This window comes from Prenolepis imparis, unplaced genomic scaffold (assembly GCF_030444845.1).
Source record: "Prenolepis imparis isolate NDT839.2.m4 unplaced genomic scaffold, iyPreImpa1.0 SCAF_10, whole genome shotgun sequence".
NCBI lineage: Eukaryota > Metazoa > Arthropoda > Insecta > Hymenoptera > Formicidae > Prenolepis > Prenolepis imparis.
Genome location: NW_028141168.1, coordinates 15,921,674 through 15,934,990, shown reverse-complemented (window position 1 = coordinate 15,934,990; position 13,317 = coordinate 15,921,674). Strand labels below are relative to the sequence as shown.

At 35.5% G+C, this 13,317-nt stretch overlaps 1 protein-coding gene across 3 annotated transcripts in view; it reads left to right on the top strand.

Annotated features, from left to right (window-relative positions):
- Antp (homeotic protein antennapedia) overlaps positions 1 to 13,317 on the top strand; it is a 244,257-nt gene that overhangs the window by 120,731 nt on the left and 110,209 nt on the right. Inside the window, exons 1-2 of one of the 3 annotated variants that reach the window (XM_083048201.1) lie at positions 2,264 to 2,355; positions 3,884 to 3,921. The exons of the other annotated variants lie outside the window; for them this stretch is intronic. The gene's annotated coding sequence lies outside the window, so the exon portion shown is untranslated. Of the gene's footprint in view, positions 1 to 2,263; positions 2,356 to 3,883; positions 3,922 to 13,317 lie in introns of those variants that run through there. 3 annotated transcript variants of the gene reach the window in all.

The following is a 13,317-nucleotide window of genomic DNA, read 5'->3' as shown; positions in this document are numbered from 1 at the left end:
AGCAGTGGTATCAACGCAGAGTACTGGCCCACTTATCGGAGGTGGGCCTAACCTCATCGAACGACGATGATGCGGCGACTACTTCACGACGCACTCAGATTAGGTCAGGAGTCGCCGACATTCCACGAAATGGTCACTACATTTCACAATGTTTTATATTTCACAATTCAACGACGTAGAAATCGCTGATCGACAACGCTGACAAACTCGGGAAATTCGCGTCGAAAGCGCAGGTAATTCGATCCGCCCGTGTAGTACACTCGCCCATGTAATGGCGTCGCGTCGCGTCGCGTAACGGACTCGCCCGTGCGACGCAATCACGATGTCGGTACCGAAACTCACACTCGTACTGCCGCGGACCGGCGATGAGGACGCAAATGTTGATCACGAACAACAGAAAGTGCATCTAACAGACAGGCTTGTGCCAATTACGAGACGCGCAGCACGCCAAGGCCAATGTCATACGTCATACTGGTGAAGTCGCGGCGTACGTGCGAACACGGAGCTCGACTCGGCTCGACTCGGCTCGACTCGGCTCGACTCGGAGCTCGTCTCGCCTCGGCGGCCCGGACAATCCCCACCACTGCGACCTTGGCTATATTGTCGCGACGTGTTGTGCGTTGTGCGTTCCGTAACTGGCAGTGCCAGTCAGTATTACTATTGTTAGGGGCATTTTCGGTTGTTCAAGATCAACGTTTACGCGCTCATCGCCGGTCCGCGACAGTACGAGTATGAGTTTCGGTACCGACATCGTGATTGCGTCGCACGGGCGAGTCCGTTACGCGACGCGACGCCATTACATGGGCGAGTGTACTACACGGGCGGATCGAATTACCTGCGCTTTCGACGCGAATTTCCCGAGTTTTTCAGTGTTGTCGATCAGCGATTTCTACGTCGTTGAATTGTGAAATATAAAACATTGTGAAATGTAGTGACCATTTCGTGGAATGTCGGCGACTCCTGACCTAACCTGAGTGCGTCGTGAAGTAGTCGCCGCATCATCGTCGTTCGATGAGGTTAGGCCCACCTCCGATAAGTGGGCCTCGAAAAAAGCGGCGACGCGAAAACAGAGCATCGGTTTTATTCGCGCGCGAATAAGCTCTCGCGATTCTCGCATTTAAACGCGTCGAAAATGTGATATCCAAAGTTCGGGCGTCGTCGCGCGTCGTGAACGAAAAAAAGTAACGCGAGTGCAAGTGTTTCGAAGCTTCTACGAGGAGGAGGAGAAGGAGGAGGCCCGGGGTGGCATCGGGCAACAAAGGAGCAACTATATGGTGAATTATTATATATATTACTATTAAGCCCCTCGCACAATGCCAGGCAACAGGCAATATAGGAACAGGAAATAGAAAATATCCACCAATAAAAGCAGGGAATAATATCTATTCCCTGCTCTTATTGGTGGATATTTTTTATTTCCTGTTCCTATTGCCTGTTGCCTGGCATTGTGCGAGGGGCTTTAAACTCAATGTAAATAATAATTTTATTTTTCGAAATATAAAGCATTTTAAATTTCACTATATAATTTCCATGTATTTATATGTTACAGTTTACAACTCTGCTGTTGCGAATCGTATCGGTGAGTCTCAACGGTTTTTATTTAATAAAAAGAATTATTATTTATCTCAATTAATTATTTGCATTTCACATTTAATATTTAAAAAATTTAGTGTCGCGAAATATTAGGTATATATTGGGTTGATTAAAAAGTTTTATTTAATTTTCATTAGATGATTTCATATACATATATGTATATATGCAAATAAAAAAACAAGCAACATCTATATTATATTATATCTGTATAGGATCATAGTCAACAACAGACATTATTTAATTGATAAATAAGTTATTTTTATTCGATAAAATACAGTTCTTTTTTTTAATTGTAAGAAATTTTTTTATTTATTCAATACTAATTTTTATATATGTATATATTCAATACATATCAATATTAATAGAAACAATTATTCATTAATATAACAATTATTTATTTCGCGACAATCGTATATTTGATTACAGCAAATTCTGGAATATCTCGGCGACTCCTGAGTACGTCGCGGGAGAGTCGCCGCATCATCGTCGTTCGATGAGGCCCTCCGATAAGTGGCCTTGAAAAAAGCGGCGACGTGAAAACAGAGCATCGGTTCAATTCGCGCGCGAATAAGCTCTCGCGAATCTCGCGTTTTATCGAAACGCGTCGAAAATGTAATAATCTTAAATTCGGGCGTCGCCGCGCGTCGCGAACTGAAAAAAGTAACGCGAGTGTGTTTCGAGTGAGTGCCAAAAGGAACGACGTGGAGAGAGAGGAGGTCGGAGGCCCGGGGAGGCATCGGGCAACGGTGGAGCAACGATAGGGTAAATATAATTTATAATTTATTTAACTTTCCATTTGTTATTTGTGATTATTCATTTATCTTTGTGGTAATGATCCACATTTTATATTGTTATATAATAATGAATGTAAAATATTCTAGATTTTATATTTTGAAATACTTCTAAAACTAAAAATATTTAATAATAAATATAATAATTTTTAATAATTTATTATAATAAATATTTGTATATGTGTAAAATACAATTTCTACATTGTATCATATTTAAGAGATATGTAGATTTAATTATTTATGTATTGCGTAACTGGAATTCTTTTACTATTAAATATTTTAATTAAAATAATTTTTTTTGTAAAAAGGGACTAGAGCAACTAAAACGCGCGATTCGCACGTTATTCTTCGGTTTTGTATTAAAAAGAAAGATACTTTTAAAAAATAATATAGTTTATTTAAACTCGATTAATATTTTTTGGCAGAAATCAGCTGATTAAAGCGTTAATTTATTAATTAAATTTTAAAATAAAAATATGTTATAGAAATTAAAATAATAATATTGCAATAATATATTATATAGGTTAAACTCGATTAATAATTTTTAACAAAAATCAGCTGATAACTGTCAAAAATATTAATTTAATTAAAAGGACTATAACACATTATTAAAAATATATTATTTAAATTTTTAAAATATTTTAAAATTTAATTAGCAAATTAACGCTTTAATCAGCTGATTTCTGACAAAAAATGTTCATCGCGTATAAGGTATTATAACATACAATCATTTACAACATATTAATATCTTAATTTTTTCGACATATTTCAAAATGTGATTAGTAAATTAACGTTATTTCAATATTTTTTGACAGAAGTTAGCTGAGTGAAGCGTTAATTTGCTAATTAAATTTTAAAAGAATAATGTAGTAGAAATTAAAATAATATGTTATAATATTTTAAACTTGATTATTATTTTTGACAGTTATCAGCTGATTTCTGTCAAAAAATATTAATCGAGGATAAAGTATGATAACATATTATTTACAACATATTACTACTTTACTTTTTATAACATATTATTCTAAAATTTAATTAGCAAATTAACGCTTTAATCAGCTGATTTCTGTGAGAAAATATTAATCATTCAAACAAACTTTATATTATTTTTAAAAAAATATCTTTTTTAATATAAAATTAAAGAATGGTGCGCGCGTAGCGCGCGCTTGTGTTGTTCTAGTAGTAGTAAAAATAAATAGTAAAACATTTTAATTTAAATATTTTCTATAAATTCTTAATTTAAATACTTTTTATAATTATTTCTTTCTTTCTTTAAAAAATATTTCTTTGGAAATTATGTAATTTTTTAATATCTTAAAGTACGAATAAAAAAGTTAACTATGCGCCTATACATATAATCATTTATTGAAATATTAAAATTAATATTTGAATTTTTAAATTAATTTTAATATTTCAAAAAATGATTTGAATTATTATAAATGATTTGAATATTTTTATAGTTGTTTTATATAATATTTATATGTTTATATTTTTTACAGATCAATATTGTCTACAACTCCGTTGTTGCATCAAATTGGTGAGTGCTAAATTATTTTTTATCTTAATTTTGACGAGTGTCAAAATAGAACTAAAGTATTCTTTTTAAGGTTTCTTCTGATGATTATCAGTATATAGGACAATTTAAATTATTGTTTGTACTTTTGTTATTTATTAATTAACCGTATACGTATACTACACGTAACGTCTCTCTTTGTAATTACTCAATGAAATGTATACATATATGCGTTTTATAAGGAAATTATAGTTAAATTAAATTGAAAAATTGATAAAAGATTCCCAATACATTCTAACGAATAAACAAGGAATTATAAATCTTAAAATGCCGTTATATATACATATATCGTTTTTACATAAAGAAGCCTGTCGAGATTATGTTGTTGCCATGAACTATTAATCAATAGAGATCCATACGGGGTTATTGAGATCAATAGGGATGAATGCGGATAATAATATACTTGTGTGATAAAAATTTAAGAACAATATCGTTAGCTTTATTTGAGATTTTCACGTATAAGATCCATTAGAATACACTCTCTACAGCAAGTTCACCTGGAGGTTACTGGCGGCAGCTAGTACCTATAGCGGCAACTTCTGGGCCTCTAAATCAGCCTCTGTGTCGTGATTCATGGAGGGCAACCTCTTGCCCCTTTCTCCGCTTACTCCTCTTGGGCACCCCTGCCCTTCTACCCCTTCTGTGTTTCCACCTTACTCTCCACCCGCTTTCCTCGCCCTCTTACGACTCCTTCGGCAGTGACCTCTTGGACGACCCTTTTACCACCGTTGCTTCTACCTCTTACAGCTTCCACGATCTTCAACTTACCCGCGTACAGTCTTTTACCTGTGTGTTTCTTATTTCTCTTTTTTACATTTATATTATCAATCTTAATTGAAATATAAAAGCATCTAGTCATACTTATGTCTAAATAAGTTTAATCTTCAACAAAAGTTTTAATGTTAAATATTAAATATTAAATATATTAACAAATTAGTCTGCGATATCTTAATAAAACTTTACTTTATTTTAAGTTTTTTTAGATTTACATATATTTACAAAGTTAAAAGACAAAAACTATATTCGCTATAATATTATATTAATAATGAATTGCGACACATTAAATTAGAGACGCCCTTCTCTCTTTCTCTCTCCGTATACTATTATATAGAATTAGCGCTTGACAATGCAGATACGAGATATTAGAAGTACAGCAGGTCGTGCACTTCCATAAAATATGCCATTTCGTGAAATCCCACGAGATATCTGTAGAAGAAGGCTATTTTCGAGCTCATTGAATAGACAGCCATGATTCTATGACCACAGAGCGTGCCAACTCTATTGTAGCGCTCTTCAACATTTTAGTCCCTTATTCTCTTTTCTACTGAAACGTAGTCATATATTTTAGCATGGTGGTTTGGCTTCAAGATCTGTACAATCTAATGACAACGACGTTCGTTTGCAATTCTCTCACATTGTGATCGAAAATTAACTTTTCGATTTGTTTTATAATATTTTTTAAATATTTTTCTATAGTATTGTAAATATATTTGACTTATTGTTAGATAATGTTTGATATAACATTTTATTTTATTTTATAATATTTTTAAAATATTCGTTTAATATAGTATACATTTTTTAATAGTATATATTTTTTTAAATGTAAATATATTTGGCTTAGATAATCAACAGTTTCTTTAATATTTATTTTATTGTCCGAAATGTAAGAGAGATGCAGTTGTGTTTCTCGATTATTTCAAAGCAAACATAGTTCATTCTCGCGTTGATTAAAAAAAAAAAAATTAAATTAAAAAGAACTATTTCTGTGATTGTATGTTGCACCAACTATATCACTTTCTTGTCATAGTTATATATTTGTCACGACACGTGTGAGCAAAAAGATCTTACCAATGTCTTGCTTAATTTATCGCGTAGGATAAGAATTTCTCTTTATCCAAAATTATCGTCCGGAGTATATCTTTTCGTGTGAGACTGCGTGATGAATGTGACGGAAACACGAGAATGTAGTTTCTAATTAACGAGCCTACTTCGCTCTTAGAAGGCAGACTCAATTATTGTCGATATTGTAGAGGTGTAGAACGAATTCAGACCCAAGTGTTCGCGCTTATATCGCGAACTGTGTATGCATAAGCGAATATGTATGCAAATATATATATCGCTGAGAGTGTGTGCGCGTTCACGCACCCTTGTATATGTATATGGCTGGAAATACGTAAGGAAGCAAGGCATGAGCAATGGCTGGCAGCGTTCCGTAATAATGTTGTCTTCGTCGGCTCGTTTTATTTGCTCGCGGCACAAGAATGTAGCCTACAGTCCGCCTCAAAATTCATACCAGCGTTGCGCAATGCGATTGGCCCGTCGAAATATTTTGTAATCGCACGATTTCTTCGCGAGATACGATGGAATTCAAGAGCCCGCACTCCAGCATCCGAATTTCACGTTTCGTTGTACGAAAGCGGAAAACACGTATTTTATATATTCGCATATTTAAAATGAATAAAATTTATTTTAAAAAACATTAAGCGCATCATTGGTTGAATGACGAATATAAAATTGAAAAGAAATTTAGTGAAATTTGACTTATAGTTCTAATATTTCAGTATTTTCAAAGTTTTCTAATATTTCAGTATTATCAAAGAAAAGTTAATATGCACATATATGATCATTGCAAATTATCGTTGTACGATAGCATTGATTTATTCTTTTAAGTTTTTTTTTTCTTCTAAAATGTTTTATAATCTGAAACAAACGATGAAGATATATATCTGACGTTTAAAATACCGCATCTTATAAAAGTGCAGGATAACAATGGGAACTGGCTGTTGCAAAAACATTAAGCAATGTATCAGACAGGTAGGGATGGTAGGCACGGGAAAAACGAAAAATAGGGACGCGGCAAAAATGGGATGGGTGGCGAGAGAGCTGATATCGTTGCAGTATTCTAGAAGCGGGTAAGAAGGCAAGGAAATGAGCATCGGTAGAGGCAGATAAAGTCGGGAAAAATCGTCACCGTTCCTTTCGTCTCCTCTTGGAGTCCTTCGGGGGCTAGATATAGGTGGCCGACTGGAGTGGCACCGAAAAAGTATAAATTTCTTTAATGGCGCTAATAATTTCATATCGCATAATTTACTTACTGCGAAACGTAACGCCAGTAGCTACCAGAGGCATTAACGAGGAGCCTAATATTTATGTTGGTACTTGGTTCTCTCTGCCACCCAGATAACACCCTTGCTTTCAACCCCCTCCCGCCCCCTCCTTTCCACCCCCCAATTCCGCGCCATCCCCCTCGGGCAACCTCTACCTCCTTGTACCACCGGCAGAAAGTCTCCCTCGGTCGGTTTGCGACGCGCCTTTCGCATCTTCGTAACTAGATAAAAAAAAGAATATAGTGCTCTCTCTCTCTCTCTCTCTCTCCCTTTTCCTCTTCTCGAGATAAGTAGAACCTGCCACGGCTTGCTGCTTCTACGATCGACTGAGGACAAAGGAGGAGAGCAACGGACGAAGTACCACCGGTGATTTAATGTACATTTCTTTTAGGGGGAAAGCCTCGATCCCCGTCTTGATATCAGGGACGGCGTTATGTAAAACTAACTCCGCGTTAATTTGATCGCGGTTGGCAATTTGTGAAAAGCGGGAGATGCGCAGATATTAATAATCCCCGCCGGATCTAAAAAAGACCGACAGAGTGCAGTCTTGGTGCACATATATTAATATAATGATAATTATTCATTCAAACTTGCACACTCTTATTGATGATCTATCGATTATAATTAATATTACGAATTTCTTTCATTACTTGGCTCATTAGCGATGAGAAAGCGCTACGTGAGACTATCGCTTTCGGTAAACTTGTACAGGAACCCGCGGTGACAATAATTTTCTCGCTAAATTTTGATTCTTCTGCAACCTCTGTTGATTTTTTAGATCCGGTAATGTCCTTGGATAAGTGGAAAACTCTTATCTCCCTAAGTGCATTACCAGCACCGCATACATTACTCCTTTACACACTTTCACAGATATTAAGTACATACAGCCATGAGGAAGTTTATGAGAGGAGGTTCTCAACTAGAATATTTTAAATGTATGCAAGAACACGTTCTACCCTTCTTCTAAAGCAACCACTGCGAAGTAATCTCCCTTTCATCGTCATGAAGAACTGACTCACGTCATTGAGCTCTATAGAAGCGTATGCCTACCGTATACATAATCTCTTTTCATTACTAGAAATATTTTAATATGAAGTAATCGCGACAATCGGTGTCGTAAAAAAAATCATGATTTTAGAGACGATTCTTTAAATATTAATATAATGGAAAAAAAAAAAAAATTAATAAGCTAATATATTATATATATATTTAATTAATTCTTTTTTTGTCGTTATATTAATACATAATATATAACATATAAATATATATATTTCACTCGTATAATACGAAACCGTGCGGACACAGTCGCCAGCATGGCGATGACAACGTCTCGCGATTATCAGAAGCGTCCGGTATGATATCCTTCCCTGGACCGCTAATGTGACAGGCAGCGTATTCTGCGACCATCCACGGGACCACAATAATAATAACTTTGTGCAGAATTGTGGAAATGGTGAATGTAGGCAACACGGCGTATATAGCGGAAGGCAACGGGAGAAAAGCAGTGATGAAGATTCGGAAGAATTGTGGAAAGACCATCCTCGTTCAAACCACTTCGAATGCTTTCTCTTTTCTCCTTGTCTTATTTCCTTCCATTTCTCGATTCTCCTGTTGCCTTCGAGAGAAACCGAGCGGGTGAAGAATAAGACACCAGACACATATTTTACGCCGGAGCTCTTCACGGATAGGGCAAAGCGTACGAGGCGAACGACGACGTCGCGTTTCTGAGTTATCGTTATATGAAGTAGTACTCTAAAATGTGTATGCATCCGCCTTCGGTCGGTATTCCTTTGTCGGATATAGGATGCTGTTTATTTTACGGCGAATAAAAGGATATCAATATACAAAGAGAAGAGATGTAATCAAGGATAATAATAATCCAATTTAATTTTAATAAGAGAAAAGCAAACATATTTAAGCATTTTACACTATCACTTTTAGTAAAATTATTCTCTCTCATAAACTTTATATTACAGCCATATTATATATATGTATATATTAATATATAATTTTTTAAATTATATATACAATATGTATGTATATATAATTATATAATATATGTATTAATATATATTTTTTAAATTATATATATATATATATGTATATATATATAATTTATAGAAGAATATATATTGCGGCTATGATTGCACTTTTAGAGGTGGCGAGCAAACTCTAATAATGCTCTGCGTTCATAAATTCACGTGCATACAAGCGTGAATTTCGTTTCTCATCGCATCTCCACGCCCCACTGTCGGTACTTGATATACGATATCATTGTCATTCATTTCTCTTCCGTTTCATGCAGTGCATTGATCGTAGCGAAAGCTGAATTACACGGTGTGAATTCTAACATATCATGCCAAGCACCTTCTGATTTTTGAAAAGATTTGTCATGCTATAAAAAATTTCAAAGTTTTTTATTAGAAAAGCATTTTGCAAATATTTACACAAGTTTCTTTGTCTTTCTCTCTTTCTCTCATGCACACGTACATCACATATATTTTTTATACAAATGCAATTCATTATAATTATTCGAAATTGTTCCCATCACATGTATATTAAAACGCGATATAAATTGTCCCCTTTATTCTATCGGAAAATTTTTTGCTGTTTTAATGCGTCACACAAGTTATCCATTCTGGTGACGGCAAAGGGAAGATGGAGGTAGAACATCGTAGCACGAAAGAAGTGCGAAGAATGTTAATACGAATATTATGATTTATTGATGGAACATCGGTCGGTGAGGTTCCAGGGGTTGCTTGGCGTGCTTGCTAGTGTCCGTAAGGGTGGCAAAATGAAGAAAAAGAAGAATAAGAAGGTGGAAACCCTGAGGGTACCGTTGCACACGTATACACATACATATACACGCTCACGTATAGTGTACACACACGCGCATCTTTCACGAAGCGCGCGCTCATACACATATATATGTATATATCAGTGGGTATATATATGTGTATATATATATATATATATATATATATATATATATATATATATTTACCAGCTCACGTGAGTAACGTAGGGCAAGGCGTTTTTCTCAGCCCGCCTGAGCCGCCAAAGATTTATTCTCAGGTCCCGCAAGACAAATGGTAAGATTGTGTCCAAAATTTTAACAGCGCATTTGGGTGAACACGTCCCTGCAGCGCGAAGATACTCTACGAGTGCACAACTGTTACAAAGGATAAAAAAGAAGGAAGGTATGAAGAGGGCAGGGGGGAGGGAGGCGTGGGTGTTGGTAAGAAGGTGGTAGCTCTCTGATTTAGGTGTGTGTGTCGGATGAGGAGGCAGTTGGGCGGAAAAGAAGTTTTCTAGTTATCCCTTCGGCGAGAATGTGGTACCCCGAAACTCCTTTGCTCGCTTCGTGACAGAATCGAGGCGTGAAACGAGATCCGCTTGAAAGCGCCGGTTGGCGCAGCTTTACTCCAATCATTGGCCTTCTATTGGTTTTTATCCCGCCACTTTACGTGCCCAAATATACGCGACGTTATTTTCTGTTAAGTCTAAGTTTCCGCGAATTTCTATCGAAAAGTTGCATTTTCAATTCTATCGATATATTAATAAAATATTAACTGTGCGTGTGTGTGATTAATTTTAAATTGTAAATGAAAAACATTATTACCTATATAATTTTTAAAATGCTTTATTTATAAATATAACGTTTAATGATAGAATGCCTTTTGATTTTTTATTAATATTATTGTAAAAAAAATTCTATTAAGATATTAAGATATCTACTACACATATCTCTTACGCATTTTATGCGCACTGACATTTGATGTTGTCTGTCCGTCGCGTCGACACGTTTCACACATGAAAATTTGCTTATATTTGGAAGGAAAGGAAATAATAAGCAAAGCTCGCGTAGTATACGTATATATACGGCTTGAAAATGCCTAACGTGCTTGGAGGAAAAGGGGACATCAATTTCATCTGCGTATATATTATAAATAATACGCTGGAGAATGTACGCGTGTCCCTTTAGATCTGGATGGTACCCCTTGGTATTTGAAAATTAGATTCCCTATCTGTCTGATATGGCACCCTGCGAATTTAGCTTCTTGCGCTCGGGACGAATCTTATCGTGCTATCGATTTTGGCATTCTTTTCTTCGTATTATTTCTCTCAATATGAAAGTATGACAGATAAATATAAATTGTCCATGTCAAGTATATAGAAAAATGCATGTGCGTTACTTCTTAAAAAATATGTAGATAAATAAATGTAGAGTGCGTATATATAAATAAGATCACCAAGTCCCTCAAGTAAAAATTCTCGATACGAGCGAAAACAATGAGAGTCAACGTTGAACATTGGTAAATGAAGACAAAGTATTTAGGTTTACAGTTTCTCCCTATTGAACCATTGAACGTGTGCGTCGGATCTAGAGGGGGGTAAAGAAGGCGAAACCGAAAACAGGGTTGGCACATTGGCAAGCCGAGAGGAGGGGATGATATACACGCTCGGAGATAAACGAGCGCCGCGTTCAATGAAGTCGACTATAAGGGTAGTCCTAGGTTCGGTTCTTGTCACTGGTAGATGGCCGATGCCAAAGTTACGAGCATTTGTGTGCGTCAAAGTTAAACAGATTGATAAGTCTATTGCACTGTAGTAAAGAAATGTCTAAATTACACATTGTCTCTTTTATAGGGAATATTAAGAAAATATTTTAAATATTAAATTCTATCAATTATATTGATACATAATATCGATTAAATTATATTAATTATATAAAGTATATTAAATTAAATAGATAAACCGAAAAAAAAAAATTTTGAAAAGAATATTTGATATTTTTTTAATAATCGAAAATATATATGTTTGATATATTTATTATTAGCTATCGATTTCATCTTCTTTACCCTCTCCCTCTACTAGATTCGATACACACGTTCGATGATTCGACAGGGAGGAAGTGTATATATATAAATGAACCTAAATACTTTGTCTTCATATTAAATCGCAACAAAACTTGAATCTCATTTGATAGCAAATATCTTTTCATTTATCTTATCTCTAAGCCTATATATATTTGATCGATGGTTGTTAGATGCGATACCAATCGTAATAGCGGTGCTGTCATCGCGTCCATAAAATGCACCGTCGAGAGGGCACAATTTTAAGTTTTACGCCATTTACAAAATGAGTCGCCATTATTTTCGCCGGGTGGATTTATCGCTACATACATTTGGAGCGAGCGACAATCCAATTTATGTGGGAGTCCCGTAATAGTCTGCCACCGCAACGCGAGAAACCTCTTCCCTCCCCGCCGTCCTTCTCTTTCTCGCCCCTTCTTGTTCCGCCATCTACTCTGCAGCATCCACCCAACTGACGCTCACCACCCACGGCACTGATTAAATAAAAGAACAAATGGAGGTAACTCCTAATTAGTGCACTAGTTCCTTGCATTCTTGCTAGCCGTACCAACGACCTTCGCCGGATTAATTGCAGTCGTGCGTTTATTGCGAGCACGATGCTTATTCGTGCATGAATTTGTCGTTTTTCCTCCGGGGATGCCTTATTGCGCTTGAAGTGAAGAGGAAAGTTTAAACGCGCGTAACTTGAAGAATGCAACACCGAAATGTAATTTTCTTTATAACGCGGATAAACACGCGGAGAGAGCACTATGTTTGTACATTGAAAGCTTATTAATTCTTTGATCTTTGTACAGTACGCGCATAATCAAGTTCATCTCTTAAATAAATCAAAGACTCTGTCGTCTCTTAACGGCATTATTTATCATATCAGATTAGAGCTTAATTGGGAATGATAAATAGGAGGTGCGCGTTCCAGAATCTACCTGATCTTAATTAAGACCTATTCGACGGGTAGAAACGAGTTTCTTCATACCTGACCGCGGAGGATTATGTTATGTTTATTTTTCATCGGCCATCTTTTCTATATATACCTTCTATATAACTTAAACTTTTTTTTATTTGACTTTAATTTAATTTCTATCTCTTCCATATAACTTTAATATATTTTGCGATAATGTCTCAGCAATATTTTGACGTTAATAATAATAAAATATTTCTGAAATATTAAATATAAGAATTAAATTATATAGATGAAAGTATATAGAGTATATAAAGAAAAGATGATCGAGATGAAAAATAAATATCATTATTTACATTCAATGATCGATGATAATATCGGGAAGAACTACAATACAGACGAAAAGGGAAGTGAAAAGTTGGAATACACGAGGGGCGGTAGGAGAAATAAACGATATCGAGGGCGATAGGGGCTGCTA